This window comes from Chiloscyllium plagiosum, unplaced genomic scaffold (genome assembly GCF_037043375.1).
Source record: "Chiloscyllium plagiosum isolate Xiang-an unplaced genomic scaffold, Cpla_swu_hap1 HiC_scaffold_11, whole genome shotgun sequence".
In the NCBI taxonomy this organism is placed as follows: domain Eukaryota; kingdom Metazoa; phylum Chordata; class Chondrichthyes; order Orectolobiformes; family Hemiscylliidae; genus Chiloscyllium; species Chiloscyllium plagiosum.
The window spans coordinates 10,681,309-10,702,082 of NW_028270149.1; the positions used below are offsets into that span (position 1 = coordinate 10,681,309).

Genomic DNA, 20,774 nt, shown 5'->3' on the forward strand with positions numbered 1-20,774 from the left:
AAAGATTTTCCAGAACTTCATGTTATCAAGAGGTATGTAGGAAAATAGCATTGACCTTGAACTTCAGACCTAATCAAGTTGAAGGTGGGAGCAGGCTTAGTAAGCCGAATGACCCACTTCTTCTTCTACCTCCTGAATCTCTTTCATTCCAAGCACTGTCTAAATTGTCCCATCTTACTAATTCCACGCTGTTAACTTGACTGCTTCATCAATGTCAGCATTATTTTTTATTCCTTGTCCTCCACCACAGTCTGATGTCTTCATCATCTGTTCCTCTGGCATCAATGCTATATTTCAATCAGATTGGAAGATTGTGTTCAGCATCTCTGAGATGTCTAAACTGAAATAGAAACAAAGTATTGTGGCTGATGAAGAACTGATAATGTTTGAGAAACTCAGCAAGTCTGGCAGCATCTGTAGAGAGAGAAAAGCAGAGTTTGTCCTATTCCACCATTGTGATTCAGGGATAGTCAAGTCCAAATGACTCTTGTTCAGGACTGAAGGGGCCTGGGAACATGATAGTTTACATGTTGTTGGAAGAGGGGGACGAAGGAACATGTGGAAGAGGTCAGGAAGGCATCCCAGATGAAAAAGGTAAAGGGAGTGTTAATTGTCACAGTGAAGTGATATAAAAGAAGAATAAGTGTTAATAGCAGAAAATAGGTCAGTTCGACTGAAAGCAAATAAAACATTTGATCAGGGAAGGTGGGAAGATGTGGTGATGAGATGTTTGCAGGAGGTAGAATAAACTAATTAGAATGGAGGACAGTGGTTTTGGTCTGATGTTGTTGAATTCAATGTTGAGTCTGAAGGCTATAAATTACCTCAGCAAAAAATATGTTGCTGTTTGTCTGCTTTCATTGTATTTTGCTGGTATCTGGATCAGGTTGAGGACCAAAATATTAGATGTGCTCAGTAAGGTGTCTAGAGGTAGCAAGTGGTGTGAAGGTCAATAAAAACCTATGGACAGTTTTGCACAGAGGTGAGTCAGCCTGCTGTTTGATCTTCCTGATATGGAGGAGACAGCATTGTGAGCAATGAATACTGTAACTTCCTGAACGAAGCAGCAATTTGCTTGTGCTTCTTTGTATGTATTCTAATGTATTCACTGCTCAAAGTGCGGTCTCCATCTTTGCGTGGGTTTGCTCTCAGTGGAGGTGACCTATTTTCTGCTCTTGACAGTGACGGGAACATGCAGACTGATTGCAAAAAACTTTGAAAGGTATGTAAAGTGAAAATGATCAGTGAGGAAAAGTGTAACAGTCAGAAACAGGGAGAGTTAAAATGGGGAGCAAAGAGATGGCAGCCTCATTAATTGTGCATTTTGGGTGTGTCTTCCCAAAAGGAGGGCCCAAATAATGTCCCAAAACTGTTGGGGAGCACAAGGTCTGGTAAGATAGAGGGACTGAAGTTAATCATAGAATGTAGAACATAGAACATCACAACACTGGAATGGGCCCTTTGGCTATTGGTGTTGTGCTGAACATGATGCCAAATTCAATGAATCCATTCTGCTTGCCCTTAGTCCATATCTCTCCATCCTTTGCATCTGTTGGGAAATACATAGGGAAAATTATTGGGTTTAAAGGCCGATAAATCCCTGGGGCCCAATGGCCTACATTCTACAGTGCCTAAATAAATTACCCCAGGAATAATGATTGCATGGGTGCCATCTTCCAAGATTTGATAGATTCTGGAATAGTTCCTATGGATTTAGGGTAGCTAATATAATGCCACTAATTAAAAAGGAAGATAGTGAGAAAACTAGGAGTTCTCTTGACATCGGTAGTGGAAAAAATGCTAGAGCCCAAAATAAAAGTTAATGGCAGAGCACTGAGAAAACAATGACACTATTGGAGGAGACAGCATAGATTTCCAAAAGGGAAAGCATGACCAATTTATTGGAATTCTTTGAATATAATAGAGAAGATAAGGAGCAACCATTGGATAGAATAGGGGCAGTTCGCCGAACTGGGAATTTGTATTGCAGACGTTTCGTCCCCTGTCTGGGTTACATCCTCAGTGCTTGGGAGCCTCCTGTGAAGCGCTTCTGTGATCTTTCCTCTGGCATTTGTAGTGGTTTAATCTACCGCTTCCGGTTGTCAGTTCCAGCTGTCCGCTGTAGTGGCCGGTATATTGGGTCCAGATCGATGTGCTTATTGATTGAATCTGTGGATGAGTGCCATGCCTCTAGGAATTCCCTGGCTGTTCTCTGTTTGGCTTGCCACACTACCATACATCAAGAGCATTTACGAACTGACAGCCAGACTACTGCGACCACTAGGGCTCATAACAGCACACAAACCAACAGCCACTCTCAGACAGCAACTCACCAGAACGAAGGACCCGATACCCAGCATGAGCAAAACCAATGTAGTGTACAAAATCCCATGCAAGGACTGTACAAAACACTACATAGGACAAACAGGAAGACAGCTAACGATCCGCATCCATGAACACCAACTAGCCACGAAACGACACGACCAGCTATCCTTAGTAGCCACACACGCAAACGACAAGCAACATGAATTTGACTGGGACAACACTACTATTATAGGACAAGCCAAACAGAGAACAGCCAGGGAATTCCTAGAGGCATGGCACTCATCCACTGATTCAATCAACAAGCACATCGACCTGGACCCAATATACCGGCCACTACAGCGGACAGCTAGAACTGACAACCGGAAGTGGCAGATTCAAACCACTACAAATGCTGGAGGAAAGATCACAGAAGCGCTTCACAGGAGGCTCCCAAGCACTGAAGATGTCACCTAGACAGGGGACAAAACGTCTGCAACACAAATTGCCAGCTCGGCGAACAGAACCACAACAACGAGCACCCGAGCTACAAATCTTCTCGCAAACTTTGAATAGGGGCAGCCAGTGAATAGAATAGCTTTTATTATCACATGCATTCAAATGTCAGCAGCGAAAAGTTTGCAATGTTGCCTCTCAGTGCCATCTTAGGTACAGAATCCTTGGTACAGATACTTTAAATGTTGTTGCAGACTAAATAAAGGATAGGTTAACACAGAAATAGAGTTATAAAACTCTAGAATGATAACAAAAGTGACTATAAAGTACTTAAGTTCTAGTCCTTTTCGATGTGAGTCCGTGCCCACTGACTTCAGACCATGAGGCCATGCTGCCTCCACAGGCTGGGCTCCGTCCAGGACTCGCTCTGCTGCCCCTCCAGCTCCAGTCCATACTCACTCTGATCCCACTCCAGGACCCAGTCTGCGAATCAACCAGTGCTTACTCGGATCCCACTCCAGGACTCAGGCCACAAATCAGCCCATGCTCCCTCCGATCCTGCAGCGGGTACTGGTCTGGATGTGGTCTATTTGGACCTTGGAAGGTTTTTAATAAGCACCCAGATAAGAGACTGAAAAATTAATCTACCTGGGAGTAGTGTGTGATTATGGATAGAAATGGTTGGCACACAGGAAACAAAGAGTAGGAATAAACGGGTCATTTCTCTGAGTAGCAGCCAGTGACCAGTGCGATACAACAAGAACCAATGCTAGGAAGCCTCTTCCTGACATGTTTGTGAAAGCAGAGTCCTTTGGCAATTTTAAGGCAGATTCTTCGACAGATTCTTCGTAAACAAGGAGGTGAATGAGTATTAGGGGTAGATAGGAAGTGTAGATTTAGGTGACAATCATATCAGCCATGATCTGATTGAAAGTCAGAGCAGGTTAGAGGGGCTGAATGGACTACTCTTGCTCCAAGTTCATATTTCCATACGTAGCCTCATTTATACTCCATCTGAACCAGGTGACTTACCCACTGTAAACACAATCAGCTTTTCCAACATCATTGCTTTCGATTGTTTCATCATCTCTTTTTCTCTTTTGACCTCATCCTCTTTGACTCGAGCCTTGGAGACATAACAACATCATGAAATTTATATATTATTATTGAGGTAGTTCAACTTAATGACATGTATGTCAGAAAGATCAATTTGATTATTTCATTTTTATTAATTCAAACATTCCATCAAACATTCAATAGAAGCTCTTAACTGTAGCAAATATTGTTTATCATTTTATTTAGCAAATGTTGATAATTGTTTTATTTAGCAAATGTTGATAATTATTTCTTCCAAAGTAGATCTCTAGTGCTTGGGTGGTAAACTGGAAATTGGTTTCAGATGGTTTTTTGTTCTTAGAATCAAGTTGCAACATTTGAAAGATGTTTGGATAGGTGCATGAATAAGAAAGTTTCAGAAGGATATAGGCCAAGCACAGACAAATGGGACTAGTTTGGTTTGGGAAACGTGGTCGGCATAGACCAGTTGGGCTGAAGGGTCTGCTTCCATGTTGTATGACTCTGTCCCAGGTAAAAATAATACTAAAATACAAACTTAGCAATGAATCAGGCTAAACCTTATTTAACAAAAGCTTTTGGGACAATCCAGACACCTAAACATGGTTCCACCAGGCTTCCCGTTGACTATAGATTACAGTCATCTTTTATACCCTTGACTGCATATCGTGTTCCTTTGGAAGGTCTGCAGAGCATTCTGGGCTGTTGGCTGTTACAAGATGTTTCCATTGTTGTGGCTGTGTTGTTTTGATAGATAGCACACCACGATTATACGTTGCACAATAACAAAAACAGCCTTTCTGCAGTCATTTGCAAAATCTAAAGGTTACTCTATAGTTAACACAGCATTTAACCCTTTAATTTCAAGCCTTCAGTTCCCCCTTGTGGTCCCAGATGTGCGTGAGCATGTTGACGAGACCACTTACGTCCAGTAGTTGTCAGTAGGAGCACCAAGAGTGCAGCTCCCAGGTGAATCAACATGGAGGCTAGCACCTGGCATAATAAGCGCAGTTAACATCTAACAACAGCAATTAAAAACAGCCATTACAATGCAGCAGGCGATAGCAATGACAGTAAGTACAATCAAATTGTGTAAAATGTACAAGCCCCATGAACCACCTAGTGACCATTCAAGCCAACTGTCCCCTTTCCCAGGGCCTGGCCTGAAGTCATCAAGCTGCTTTCTTATATATTAATGGCTTGGGTGACATTATAGGATTCATCCGGAGCATGTGTTATACACTTGTCCCCTACGATTGTGCACACTCCGCCCTGCTGGGCTAACTAGTAATCAATGGCATAGCGGATTTTTAGAATTAGAATCCCTACAGTGTGGAAACAGGCCCTTTGGCCTAACAAGCCCACACCGACCCTCCGAAGAGTAACCCACCCAAACATATTCCCCTACCCAACAGGCCGTTGTTCACTTGGCAATCCTGGCTGGAGGACTGTGTCTGCACACAGGAGGAGTTCTTGGGAATGAGAGTGTATGCACACCCCATCCCTGTCCTGAGAAGCAAAGTAGGTAACTTAGCAGGTTTGAACATGTTGTGCCATTCCATCCCAGAGTTCCTCTACAGTTGGGGGACTGTGAGTCTATCAGCTTTACACATCTCCTTTGTACACCGCGTCGGTATGTACAGGTTCGGCCCACATAGTGCGCATCTAAAATATCCGCCGTGTGTAGGTCAAAGGGGTTCCACCCAGAGGTAGCTTCAAACAATGCCTCAACTGACTGGGCAAGTAGGCAGCGCATGGCCTGATCACTGTGTAGATGCGTGTAGGTCTTGTAAATCAAGTTATCCTCTCATCCCGACACCCCTGCAACCATGACCGTACAGAAATTGCTAGAGTCCTGCATGGCCTTATCAAGGGAGGATTTAAGGTTCCTGTTCATACCCTCCACCATACCAGAACTTTGTGGATGGTGGGGAACGTGGAATTTCTGTTTAATACCTGTCAGCTGACATATCAGTGAAATGGGTACCCTGGTCAGAGTCAATCTGGGACAGCACCCCCTACCTGGGAATCACTTCCTCAGCTAGAATCCTTGCAGCAGTGTTAGCTGAGCAGTCCCCAGTAGGGCAGCTTCCACCCATCTGGTGAATCGGTCAATAATTACAATGCAATATGTCTTCCCATAGGATTGGGGGAGAGGCCCTGTAAAATTTATCTGTACATGCTCCCAGAGCACCAGGGTTCCCTCTTGTGGGCCTTTACCTTCCACACTGCAGCCTCTGATGGCAGCTCACTGGCCTCCAGTCAGGTCTCTATTATCTGCCCATGCTTGACAGGGCTGGCCCCTGTGGTGACAAATCCCTGCCTTCCCCAAATGATCATGTAATCGTGAACAATCCCGAACACATGTCTACTATCTGTGTCAATGTTAACCCTCTTCTCTGTTGCCTCCATGAAGGCCTTGGTGAGGGTCATTAACTCCGCCACCTGGGCTAACATGCCTCCTTCTATTCTCCCTGCTCGGACAACTCGTAGTTCCACGTTCACTACTGCCCATCCTGCTCGTGGTGACCCATCTACATATTTCCATGAGCCATCTACAAACAGGGCCTTATCTGGTGCCTCCATGGGTACATCCTTTATCCTACCTTCCACCACCTCATTGTCCACATTTCCACACTCATGTGGTTCACCATTGCCTAACATCCTTTCCATTGGGTTTCCCGGGCCATCTCGTTCAATGGTAATGGATTTGGTAGGTGGCAAAAGAACAGCCTCCCATTTTGCCCTTCGCATGTTAGAGACCGAGCACAATTTCCCCTTATTTAACATTTCGACAAGGGTTTGCTTGGTATTTAAAATAATATTCCGTCTCATCACAATGGGCTCTCTGACCCTCACAGCCCATGTGCCACAATCTATGCAGCTGGGTAGGCTTTTCAGTATGGCCCCCTCCGTAGTGGAGAAGTCCCCTCTCGGTCGCCATTTGTCGCCATAGATCTGAGTAACTACTACTGAGTAGAGCCTTCCCTCATTATTGCAGAAAATCTGGAGGTCTTTGCTAGCATCGGGTCATCCCAGTCCTGGGGCTGACATAAACACCGCCTTTAGTTTTGTATAAGATTCATCTTGTTCCGGCCCCCAATCCACGTGGTCCGTGACTGGTTTCGTCCCTTTTTACCCGTTGTTGTATTGGTTCTATTAGTAAATTCAGGGCTGGTTTTATTCGGGATGGGGGGGGAGGAGCTGCGTGTGGGTGGGGGTTTCTCTCCCATCTCCTCTTTAATTCTGGATGCCCATTCTACCAAGGTATCATAATCATGGGTGTCGATTACTCCCATTTTGAGGATTGCCTGATGGGCAGCTGACAGCCCATCTTTAAAGGCTTGTATAAATGCCCCATCTGACCAATTTTTCGTGGGCATACCTGAACATTCTTGATATAGTTTGTGAGAAGATTTGTAGCTCGGGTGCTTGTTGCTGTGGTTATGTTCGCCGAGCTGGAAGTTTTTGTTGCAAACGTTTCGTCCCCTGTCTAGGTGACATCCTCAGTGCTTGGGAGCCTCCTGTGAAGCGCTTCTGTGATCTTTCCTCTGGCATTTGTAGTGGTTTGAATCTGCCGCTTCCGGTTGTCAGTTCTAGCTGTCCGCTGTAGTGGCCGGTATATTGGGCCATTCTTGATATAACTTAAACAATCTTTCTCCGTATTCAGATGCTCATTTGTCCTTTTTTAGATTAAATTAGATTAGATTAGATTACTTTCAATGTGGAAACAGGCCCTTTGGCCCAACAAGTCCACACTGACCCTCTGAAGAGCAACCCACCCAGACCCATTCCCCTACATTTACCCCTTCACCTAACACTACGGGCAATTTAGCATGACCAATTCACCTAATCTGCACATTTTTGGACTGTGGGAGGAAACTAGAGCACTCAGAGGAAACCCATGCAGACACAGGGAGAATGTGCAAACTCCACACAGACAGTCGCCCGACCCTGGTGCTGTGAGGCAGCAGTGCTAACCACTGTGCCACTGTGCCGCCCATTACTATTACTTGTTGTTTTGTGTTTGTGATTTTTTTTACCAATTAGTAGGGGGGGGGTTTCCCAGGACACGTTGGACCTTAGCCTTAAAGAGACCAAAGGGTTCCTGCTGGGTATCTATTTCAGCTCTCCGAGCGATGCCTTGAGTCCACAAACAATCCCTGTAGTCATGTTTTGCCTGATTTCCAAGACCATCCCCATGAGAACCGTGATTGATCAACCACCACTTGATAAGTTGGTACATATCATGGAGGTGGCCCACCTAGACGGTATCTAATTCTGCCCAAAGGTTTTGCATTCAAACTTTGGGGATGCAACCGTCCCAGAGATGCCAGAATTTGTTGGAGTTTGCCCAGGGTAAAGGGTTTGTGACGGGCCGTTGGGTTGTCCTGAGTTCTTCCTCTTGTTATTGGGGCAGCACTTACTTCCTCTGGGGGATTGTCTGCTGGTGGTGGAGGGTCATAGGGACCTCCCTTGGATAATATGGGGGGCAGTGGTCCCCGCTGGGAATCTTCAAAAAATTGATTTCGCTTCTGTAATTCTTTCACGCTTAATTATAAGATTCTTTTTCTTTCAGTCCATTTCTTGATGGATTCCGACATCTGACCTATAAGGCCGGCCAATTGATGGATCAAAAGGGCCTCAAATTTCTTTATTCTATCTTGCTTTTGGCTTACACACGAATTTTGCTGTTGTTCTAGAGTCTGGGATGGACCCGATCCCTCTTTTTCATCTGTTTAATGAGTGAATGTCTATCTGTTATGTATTGATTAATGAGAGACCCTCGGTGTCTCCATTGATCTTCTGGTCCCACAGATTTATCCTGGGATTTCTCAACTGCATTTAACCCACCGGCCTCATCTTATTTGTGCAGAAAAGTGTGACGTAATTCACTTTGGAAGAAGTAACAGGAATGTACAGTACTGGGCTAATGATAAAATTCTTGGCAGTGTAGATGAACAGAGAGATCTCGGTGTCCAGGCGCATAAATCCCTGAAAGTTGCCACCCAGGTTGATAAGGTTGTTAAGAAGGCATACAGTGTGTTGGCATTTATTGGTCGGAGGATTGTGTTTTGGAACCATGAGGTCATGCTCTGGTAAGGCCGCACCTGGAGTGTTGCACACAGTTCTGGTCACCACATTATAGGAAGTATGTGGAAGCTTTGGAAAGGATTCAGCGGAGATTTACTAGGATGTTGCCTGGTATGGAAGGAAGGTCTTACGAGGAAAGACAGAGGGAACTGATGCAGTTTTTGTTGGAGTGAAGGAGGTTGAGAGGTGACTTAATTGAAACATATAAGATAATCAGAGGATTAGATAGGGTGGACAGTGAAAGCCATTTTCCTTGGATGATGGCTAACACAAGGGGCCATAGCTTTAAATTAAGGGGTGATAGGTTTAGGAAAGATATTAGGAATAGTTGCTTCACTCAGAGAGTAGTAGGATCGTGGAACGGCCTGCCTGCAACAGTAGTAGACTCACCAATGTTAACGGCATTTAAATGGGCATTGGACATACATATGGATAATAATGGAACAATGTAGGTTAGATGGACGTCAGATTATTTTCACAGGTCGGCACAACATCGAGGGCCAAAGGGCCTGTACTGCGTTGTAAAGTTCTATGTACTATGTTAGCACAGCATTTGTCCATTTAACCCTTTAATTTCATGCCTCCAACTCTATGACTGTAAAAAGCGGAAGAAGACCAACTAACTTACACTGATTCTCTGAAAGAAATAATGTTATTCCCACTCCTCTGCTCTTTTCCTATGGACACTTGCAAATACTTCCTCTTCAAATTAAGTTCTTTTTGAATATTGCAGCTGAATCTGTTTCTATTATCCTTTCAGACAGTACATTCCATATGGTAACCGCTTGCTCACCACCTCATACAAAAAAAAATTCCCATCTACCTTCCCTCAACCCCACATAACCTATCCCCATGCCCATCTCATTTGGGTGGCACAGCAGCTCAGTGGTTCCTGGGTTCGATTCCAGCCTCGGGCAACTGTCTGTGTGGAGTTTGCATATTCTCCCCCTGTCTGCATGATTTTCCTCCTGGTGCTCCGGTTTCCTCCCACAGTCCAAAGATATGCAGGTTAGTTGATTAGTAAAAGGATTGGCCATGCCAAATTGCCCGTATTAAATTGTGCAGATTAGGTGGATTAGCAAAGGGAAATTCAGAGTTATAGGCTAGTGGGGGTTGAGTCTGGTTGGGATGCTATTCAGAGAGTCAGTATGGATTTATTGGGCCAAATGCCCTATTTCCATACTGAAGGGATTCACTAAACCCTGGTCAGTTTTCCCCAACTGTGTCCAATCTGTGTCCTCTAAACAGAATGATAGCAGAAACTTTATCCTGATAGTTATCCAACAAAAATCATGAGGATATGGACCGGGTGAATAGCCAAGGTCTTTTTCCCAGGGTGGGGAAATCCAGAACTAGAGGGCATAGGTTTAAGGTTAGAGAGGAAAGGAATTTCAGGATTTTAGCCCACCAACAGTGAAGAAACGGTGATATATTTTTAAGTCAAGGTGGTGACTGACTCAGAGTGGAACTTGCAGGGGTTATTCCCACATACCTGCTGGCCTTGCCTTTCCAGATAGGAATGGTCATGGGTTTAAGAAGAGCTGTCATAAGAGCCTTAATGACAGCTTGTAGATGGTACACACTACTGCTACTGGGCATCAGTCCTGAATGCTTGTGGATCGTCTGCAATGGCTCTAGTTACTCATTGGAAACTAAAACTGGAAAAACTCAGCAAATCCAGCAGTCTCTGTGGGGAGAGAAATAGAGTCAATGTTTTGTGGCTTTTCTTCAGGCCAGTTTCTCATTAATTCAGGAAGCAGTGTTTGCCAGTGCTTCCCACATTCCATGAATGAATAAAAACAAAGTTGAGTTCTCATGCATGAGAATGCAATTTCCACTGTCCAGACTTGCTGGCTCAATTCATGGGAAATTTATACTTAAATTATTGATCTGGCACACAGTCAGAACCCACTCAGTGCAGAACGATAGATACAATAACATAACTTGATGGTGTTCATTCCAAGAGGGAGATGCACCCTCTTCAAGTAAAGTATTATAATTCAGCTGAACTGGACAAACTAAATTAGATTAGATTACAGTGTGGAAACAGGCCCTTCGGCCCAACAAGTCCACACCGACCTGCCGAAGCGCAACCCACCCATACCCCTACATTTACCCCTTACCTAACACTACGGGCAATTTAGTATGGCCAATTCACCTGACCCTGCACATCTTTGGACTGTGGGAGGAAACCGGAGCACCCGGAGAAAACCCACGCAGACACGGGGAGAACGTGCAAACTCCACACAGTCAGTCGCCTGAGGCGGGAATTGAACCCGGGTCTCTGGCGCTGTGAGGCAGCAGTGCTAACCACTGTGCCACCGTAAAGAACATTGCTCCTTCAATAATTCAACATTCTCTCAGGACTGCACTCAAGTGCCAGTCTACCTAGAGATGTTATTAAGTGAGTCAAAGTGACCTAAAGAGAGAGCTCAGAAGAGCCAGGAGGAGACATGAGAAGTTGTTGGCAGGTAGGATCAGGGTAAACCCTAAGGCTTTCTATAGGTATTTAAGGAATAAAAGAATGACAAAAGTAAGATTAGGGCCAAGCAAGTATAGTAGTGGGAAGTTGTGTGTGGAGTCAAAGGAGATAGGGGAAGCACTTAATGAATATTTTTCGACAGTATTCACTCTAGAAAACGACAATGTTGTTGAGGAGAATACTCAGATACAGGCTACTAGACTAGGTGTGATTGAGGTTCACAAGGAAGAGGTATTAGAAATCCTGCAGAGTTTGAATATAGATAAGTCCCCTGGGCCAGTTGGGATTTATCCTTGGATCGTCTGGGAAGCTAGGGAGGAGATTGCCGAGCCTTTGGCATTGATCTTTAAATCGTCATTATCTACATGAATAGTGCCAGAAGACTGGAGGATAGCAAATGTGGTTCCCCTGTTCAAGAAGGGGAGTAGAGACAACCAGTGAGTCTTACTTCAGGTGTTGGTAAAGTGTTGGAAAAGGTTATAAGAGATAGGATTTATAATCATCTAGAAAAGAATAATTTGATTAGGGATAGTCAGCACTGTTTTGTGAAGGGTAGGTCGTGCCTCACAAACATTAGATTAGATTACATTACAGTGTGGAAACAGGCCCTTCAGCCCAACAAGTCCACACCACCCTGCCGAAGCGCAACCCACCCATACCCCTATATTTATCCCTTACCTAACACTACGGGCAATTTAGCATGGCCAATTCACCTGACCTGCACATCTTTGGACTGTGGGAGGAAACCGGAGCACCCGGAGGAAACCCACGCTGACACGGGGAGAACGTGCAAACTCCAAACAGTCAGTTGCCTGAGGCGGGAATTGAACCCGGGTCTCTGGCGCTGTGAGGCAACAGTGCTAACCACTGTGCCACCGTGCCGCCCAAACCTTATTGAGTTCTTTGAGAAGGTGACTAAACAGGTAGATGAGAATAAACTGGTTGATGTGGTTTATATGGATTTCAGTAAGGCGTTCGATAAGGTTCCCCACAGTAGGCTATTATACAAAATGTGGAAGAATGGGATTTTGGGAGATATAGCACTTTGGATCAGTAATTGGCTTGCTGAAAAAAGACAGAGGGTGGTGGTTGATGGGAAATGTTCATCCTGGAGTCCAGTTATCAGTGGTGTACTGCAAGGGTCGGTGTTGGGTCCACTGCTGTTCATCATTTTTATAAATGACCTGGATGAGGGCATAGAAGGGTGGGTTAGTAAATTTGCAGATGACACTAAGGTTGTTGGAGTTGTGGATAGTGACGAAGGATGTTGTAGGTTACAGAGAGTCATAGATAAGCTGCAGGGCTGGGCTGAGGGGTGGCAAATGGAGTTTAATGCGGACAAGTGTGAGGTGATTCACTTTGGTCGGATTAACCGGAATGCAAAGTACTGGGCTAATGGTAAGATTCTTGGTCGTGTAGATGAGCAGAGAAATCTCGGTGTCCAGGTACACAGATCCTTGAACGTTGCCACCCAGGTTGACAGGGTTGTTAAGAAGGCATACAATGTTTTAGCTTTTATTAATAGAGGGATCGAGTTCCGGAACCATGAGGTTATGCTACAGCTGTACAAAACTCTGGACCAGCCGCATTTGGAGCATTTTGTACAGTTCTGGTCACCGCATTATAAGAAGGATGTGGAAGCTTTGGAAAGGATGCAGAGGAGATTTACTAGAATGTTGCCTGGTGTGGAGGGAAAGTCTTACGAGGAAAGGCTGAGGGATTTGAGGCTGTTTCGTTGGAGAGAAGAAGGTTGAGAGGTGACTTAATAGAGACATATAAGATAATCAGAGGGTTAGATAGGGTGTACAGGGAGAGCCTTTTTCCAAGAATGGTGACGGCGAGCATGAGGGGACATAGCTTTAAATTGAGGTGTGATAGATATAGGACAGATGTCAGAGGTAGTTTCTTTACTCAGAGAGTAGTGAGGTTATGGAATGCTTTGCCTGCAACAGTAGTAGATTTGCCAATTTTAAGTACATTTAGACAATAGACAATAGACAATAGGTGCAGGAGTAGGCCATTCTGCCCTTTGAGCCTGCACCACCATTCATTATGATCATGGCTGATCATCCTCAGTCACTATCCTGTTCCTGCCTTATCTCCATAACTCTTGATTCCACTATCCTTGAGAGCTCTATCCAACTCTTTCTTAAAAGAATCCAGAGACTGGGCCTCCACTGCCTTCTGGGGTAGAGCATTCCACACAGCCACCACTCTCTGGGTGAAGACATTTCTCCTCATCTCTGTCCTAAATGGCCTACCCCTTATTTTTAAGCTGTGTCCTCTGGTTCGGGACTCACCCATCAGCGGAAACATGCTTACTGCCTCCAGAGTGTCCAATCCTTTAATAATCTTATACGTCTCAATCAGATCCCCTCTCAGTCTTCTAAACTCAAGGGTATACAAGCCCAGTCGCTCCAGTCTTTCAACATAAGATAGTCCTGCCATTCCAGGAATTGACCTCGTGAACCTATGCTGCACTCCCTCAATAGCCAGAATGTCTTTCCTCAAATTTGGAGACCAGAACTGCACACAATATTCCAGGTGCGGTCTCACCAGGGCCCCATCATTTAAGTCGTCATTGGACAAGCATATGAACATATATGGAATAGTGTAGGTTAGATGGGCTTCAGATTAGTATGACAGGCCGAAGGGCCTGTACTGCGCTGTAATGTTCTATGTTCTGTGTTCTGTGTTTTGGATTTTCTTTAAATGGATTTGTACACATTGATCTGTTCTGTTCCCACCCTCTGACTGATCAGCAAGTCCATAATCTCAGCAGTGCCATAGGAAATGGTGGTCAATGCTTGACTGCCCCTGGAAGAAGAGATCACTGTGAAAACACACCAATCAAGTGAGTGGTGTAAGAGAGTATTGGGGTCAGTTAATCAGGCCCAACCAATGGGGAGAGAAGTTGGTGAGGGCAAATGACATTTTTGCCACTGATTGGATAAGGAGAAATAGGGAAGTATGTACCTAAAGCTCAGAAAGTGACTGCCTGTCCAGGTGTATGGGAAATGCAGGAAGCTGCTTTAAAAAAGAAATTAGGAAAGCAAAGAGAAGGCAAGAAAAGTATCCTGGGGGGTGAAACAAAGGAAAATCCATTGGTGTTTTGTCAGTATATTAAGGACAACAGTATAAGTGAATCCAGAGGAGTGGCTGTAGTTTTAAATCAATATTTTACATCTGTACTCATTATCATAAAGAGTTATTTTGTTAACGAATCAGGAGAATGGACAAGCTTGAACAATTTACAATTGAGATGAAGGAGATATGAGCAGTTTTAGTGCCTTAAAATTGTGTCCATTCACGGACCCAGGTGTGATGCATCCCAGACTGCTCTGGGAGGAAGCTGTAGAGATTGCAGGGGCCTAGGCAGTAGTTTTCAAATCCCCTCTGGGTACAGGAGAGGTGCTGGAAGAATGGATGGCAGCTAATGTGGTATCATTATTCAAGATCTGTGGTAGGGGCAAATTGCAGAAGTGTAGGCCAGTGAGTCTAATATCAGAGGTAGAGAAGCTATTGGAAAGAAATGGAAGGGACAGTATTAATCTCCAATGGAAAGGGTAAGGATTAACCAAGGATAGTAGGTACAGTTTTAACAGGGAGAAATGATGTCTGACAGTTTTGATTGAGTCTTTTGATGAGGTGATGAGATAGCATTGCTGCCTCTCTCACTTGCTCTGATCTCACGTCCCTCATGAATACAGTAACATTATTGACTTCAATCACTCCTTACAGTGAAAGCCACCACATTCTACCTACACCAAGGTACTTTCCCCGAATTCCTTGTTGGATTTATTTGTGAATATTTAATTTAATTCAATTCAATACAGCACAGGAACAGGCCCTTCGGCCCACCAATCCTGTGCCAATTCTAATCCTTAATTAGACCCACTACTTATTTCCCATGTGTAGTTTCTATCAGTCTGTTTACCTCCTGTTCATGTGTCAATCAAAATATTTGATCATTATGACCTCTCGTTTAAAATCTGTCACAAGTGGAAACATCCTGTCTAAATCGGCCTTATCAAAGCAATTTCGTACTTTTAAAAACCTCTCTTCCATTATCCCTCAGTCTTATCTTTCCTGGAGCCTTTTGAGATCTTCCTCTTTAATGATATATTCTCAATATCATCCTTGTAAAATTTAACAGGATTGTAAATTATTAAGTGGTACAACAGTTTCATTGTCATTTAAGAGGTCTCCATTTTCAGATTTCCATTTGGAGCAGTTTGCAACAATGTATTCCTTAATTGAGATATTATCAAACATTGGTTGTTAAAGGAATGTTTCTGAGTTGCAGGTTATCTGTGAATTATTAGAACATCACTGAAGTAAAAGAGCATAACAAAAATTCATTGTTGTATTGTTATAATCAGCAACCACACAAAAGCGCAGAATGCAGATGCAATTACTGTGAGATTGGGAACTAAACAATTTCTAAGACTAAATTTACCTGGCATCAAAATGAAAATTGCTTGCAAAATCCATTGGAAGAAGAAATTCCTGTAAAATATGAGAAGTATCGTAATAAAATCCTTTCAAATCCAGAAGGTGAATCTATTTTAAAACCAGAACAGCAATCTCATTAAATCGCCTGCAGTGACTCTCACTTTGTGAACAGTCTCATCCCAAGGGTCCGATTTCTTTGATTGCACCCTCTGCTGTATTGTTTTGTATCCTGTTTGATTGTGTTGTGCCATGCTTTGCTTTACTTTACTGTCAGGCTATTAAATCAAATTCCATCATGGACACGACACAAAAACTGGTCATTTTGTGCCAATTCATCTCTGCTGTCCATAGATTATACAAGAACTTTCCCTTGACCTCTTCTAACTTGCCCTTTCAGTAATATTTCTGAGCCCTTTCTCTTTGATGTGCTGTCAATCTTCCTCTTAAAAGCACCGTCCTATTTGTCTCAATTATCCTGTATGGTTATAGTTTCCATATTTTCACCACTTTCTGGGCCAAGAAGCTCTCCTGAATTTTATTTTGAATTTATTAATGACGATCTAATATTTATGATTGCTGGTTTTAATCTTCCCCATCACGTTTTTCTATCCATTTATCATGTCAAGTTCCCTCAGAATGTTAAACGTTAAATGCACGAATTTTGTGAATAAATTTTATAAATAACAATGTACACGGCTGGTAAGAGAGATTTTCTGCAATCTCTCAGACTCAAGCTTCAGTTCCATGTGATCTGATGTTGCTATGACCTAGCTCCTTTCACACACACTCAGTCGCTATTCTTAGAGTATGGTACAATTAACTCTTTCCTGCACATCTATCAGCTCGTCCACCAGTCTTCTGTTTGCTCGGGAAAACATCTCCAAGCTGTTCAGACTTTTGGAAAAGTATATCCTGTCAGCTCTAACATTAATCTTATGCATTGTGTATTGTACCTCGTCTTTCATTTTTGTTTAATAGAGAGAAAAAGATCAGAACCATGCACAGTGTGCCAAATGTATTCTCGCACAATTAATATAGCTTCTTGCCTTTTCAATCCCAACTCACTAGAACAAATGTCAATGTTTTTATTTACTTATAATTTGGTATTATTTTAATCCCAGAAGCAGCAAATGTGTCCTGGAAAGCTCCTTTGCTGCACCAATGTTTCGCCACTTCACTCATTTCCAGACTTGTCTGAAAACCAAGCTTATTGGCGAATGAACAGAAAGAATGATAAGGGCAGTGTGTTGGATGTTATGGTGGGCATGAATTTTTCAAACAGCCTTTGATGATGACAAATCTACATCAGAGAGCAAAATGTATGGAGTCAGAGGCCAAAGAACCAGAGTTGGGAACCTCTGGTGGAAAATTAATATTGGGCAGCTCAGTTAGTGAGACAAAGAAACAAAGGCACAGAGAATGACAAGGTACAGTGTGCAGTTGTGATCTCTTTACTTCAGAAAAGATATTACTCCCACAGAAAGAGTGCATTGAAAATTCACAACACTCAGTCCCTTGGTGGAACAGTGCTATGAAGAGAAATTGAGCAACTGGGCCTGTATTCTCTAGAGTTTTGAAAATGAATTGGGATCTCATTGAAGCCCACAAGTCATTGAAAGGGATAGAGTCAGAGTCATAGAGCTGTACAGCATGGAAACAGAACTTTTAGGTTAGCACTGCTGCCTCACAGCGACAGGAACCTGGGTTTGATTCCTCTGTGTGGAGTTTGCACATTCTCCCCATGGCTGCATGGATTTCCTTTGTGTGTTCTGGTTTCCTCCCACAGTCCAAAGATGTGCAGGTGAGATGAATTGGCCATGCTAAATTGCTCATAGTGTTCAGAGATGTGTAGGTTAGGTGCATTAGTCAGGAGAATTGTGGAGTAATAGGGTAGGGGAATGGGTCTGGGTGGGATACACTTCAGAGGGTTGGTGTGGACTTGTTTCCATTTTGTAGGGATTCTATGATTTGTCCACACCGACCAGGTATCCTCAACTGATTAGTCCCATATGCCAGCATTTGGCCCATATCCATCTGAACCCTTCCTATTCCTATACCCATCCAGATGTCTTTTAAATGTTGTAATTGTACATGCATTACCCTCAGTGTGAAAAAGTTGCCCCCCAGGTCCTTTTCAAATCTTTCCTCTCTCACCTTAAACCTATGACCTCTAGATTTGGACTCCCCTAACCTGGGAACAAGATCTTGACTACTCACTCTATCCATGCCCCACATCATTGTATAAATCTTTATAAAGTCACCCCTCAGCCTCCAACGCTCCAGGGAAAAATGCCCTGGCCAATTCAACCTCCCCTTATTGCTCAAAACCTCCAGTCCCAAAAACATCCTAGTAAATATTTTCTGAACTCTTTCATGTTTCACAATAACTTTCCTATAGCAGGGAGACTAGAACTCTATGCAGTATTCTAGAAGTGGCCTAACCAAAGTCCTGCACAGATGCAACATGGTGTCCCAACTTTTATATTCAATGTATTGACCAAAGAAGGCAAGCATGCCAACTGCCTTCTTCACTATCCTATCTCCCTACAACTCTGCTTCAAGGAACTAGGCACCTGCATCCCTCAAGCTAGACATAGTTAAGATGTTTTCCCTGGTTGACAGTCTAGAACCAGGGGACGTAATTTGAAAATATTTGGGAATCAAGATGTGGAAAAAGAATTTAAGTCAGAAAGCAACCTTTGGAATTGTCTATCCCAGAGGGCTGCAGGAAGCTCTCTCTATGAGAATATTTGAACTAGAGATAGGTACATTTCTGGTTGCCAGTGGTGTATCACGTTATTAGGGACAGTGTGAGTAAAAGGTGCTGAAGCATTCGATCAGCCATTATTGCGGAGCCGGGTCAACAAGCTAAATGGTCTATTTCTGTTCCGGTATTCCTTGAGAGATCGGGTGATAAAAATATGAAGATATAAAGACAGGCAGATAGAAATACAAAGACACGGGGAAAGTGAGATACAGATAGAGTTACCCCAATGGAGAGAGAAATTAGTGTCAGCTTTCTGTGGCAGACATCAAAATTTAGCAAACACAGCAACATTTAATAAGGTTAAAAGGTTATCTGTCTATTTGCAGCCATGAGGTAAACTTAATGCAGGGCACAATTATACAACACTCTCAACACTGGAAGTTACTATTTTCCCACACAGGTTTAGTCACTGTATCTTACCAAATTTACCTTATTAACCACAATGGTGTCCTTTTCATCCAATTCTAAGCCCAACCTACCATGTGCAGTTCCTGAACAACTCCCCATTCACTGATGATCCCAGTACATCCCTGTACTGGTGCCATTTTTTAAAAGCCCTTTGAGCTCATGGACAAGCACGGGCAGTCTGGAGGTGCTCTGCTTGGTTTGTACCAGAGGTGGCAGACAGGGGAATATTGGCACCTCACTGTGCATTGGTGCAAGGCTACTGCCTACGTCAGTGTGGCTTCATTTATCTAGAGGAATAGATATCAATATTGGAAGGTTATGATTTGCTCGGTGTAGGTGCTCACATCTTTTCTCTGATATCTCACATTCACTCCATCTCTGTTACTGTACCACCTTCCACCAAGATTCATGCTCTATCATTTTCATCATTGCCTGTTAGCATTTTACATCATTCACTCTCACCCAGACCAACCCCTGACACCATTAACTCTGCACTGCTACTCATTTAGTAAAACTGTTCACCTCCTGGCAAAACTCTCCAGCAACTGTAAAAGCTGTGCCAAACTTTAATCTCCCACAATACCTGTCTTTCTTTCAATCAAGGAAGAAAACGGGCTGTAACTGAGTGAAAAGAGTAAAATGGTATGGTGGGTTTCTCAAATTTTATGTCCTCACCCCTCAAGACGACACCATCTCAATCTGATCACCCTGAGCAGCTGACAGACTGTAACCAAATCCTGGACTTATACTGGAGGCTTCCCTTGACTTATTGCCATGAATTCCCTGAGCAGAGGTTATCTTCATTGATTTGGCTAACAACAATGACAAGCTTTGTGCCTGTGCTTAACAGCAAGGAAAGACAGAAGTAACATGAGCCTGTTATCTCTGGCTGAAGGATAAGGCAATAAAAATCAAGACCAAGTAGGGATGTTGGGAGCATTCAGATCAGCTTAGAGTGAGTGAGCGCTGTAACGGAATGTAAACAGACCAGAGATCCAGCTTGGTCCAGCCAGTGAGTGTGTGCTTGAGTGCACAGTGTCCTCACAGCAGTATTACAATGATCATTTCTCCTGCAGTCAAAGATACAGATTTGAAGTGCAGATGCAGTCTAGAAGTGGATCAGAGATATGCCATGTGGATTCTCAGGGGCTAGCACATGTTGGATGCCAATGTTCATCGATATGAGGAGTGTGTGGCCATGGCCCACAGAGCATGACCTGAGAAATCTATGGAATTCATTGCCACAGAAGTCTGTGGGAGGCCAGGTCATTGAATATGTCTACGGCTGAGATAGGTAGGTTCTTGATTATCAAGGGAATTAAGGATTACTGGGAGAAATTGGGAGAATGGGGGTTGAGAAACGTATTAGCCATGATTGAATGGTGGAGCAGACCTGATGGGCTGAACAGCCTAATTTCTGCCCCTATATCTTGAGAAATCAATCCCCACTGTCCAACATGGAGTCCTTTGGAGCAAGTGGTGAGACAAAGTCACCAATTCCTGCTCTGTGTTTAACATTGAGAACGCTTGATATTGAGCTTATTCAGCGTGTTTGGTAAGTTAGGGAGCTGAGTATTAATGGGACAAGTGGTGACATTATTACATCATTGAACAGGCATGATTTCCCTTTAATTGACACAGCATTGCTCCCTCATGAGGAACTCATCTTCCTGCTCGGAAAATGCATAAAAGATGTAACAAGATGCCCCCGACATTGAGAGGTGCCTGACCAGAATT

The 20,774-nt window shown here is 43.5% G+C and overlaps 1 long non-coding RNA gene across 1 annotated transcript in view; it reads right to left on the minus strand.

The window, feature by feature from the left end:
• Positions 1-225: 225 nt before the first annotated feature.
• Positions 226-20,774, minus strand: part of LOC148148749 (uncharacterized) — a 36,798-nt gene continuing 16,249 nt past the window's right edge. The window contains exons 2-3 of the long non-coding RNA XR_015758566.1: positions 3,790-3,883; positions 226-340 (exon numbers count right to left, since the gene is read on the minus strand). This is a non-coding gene — a long non-coding RNA (uncharacterized LOC148148749). The remainder of the gene's footprint in view (positions 341-3,789; positions 3,884-20,774) is intronic.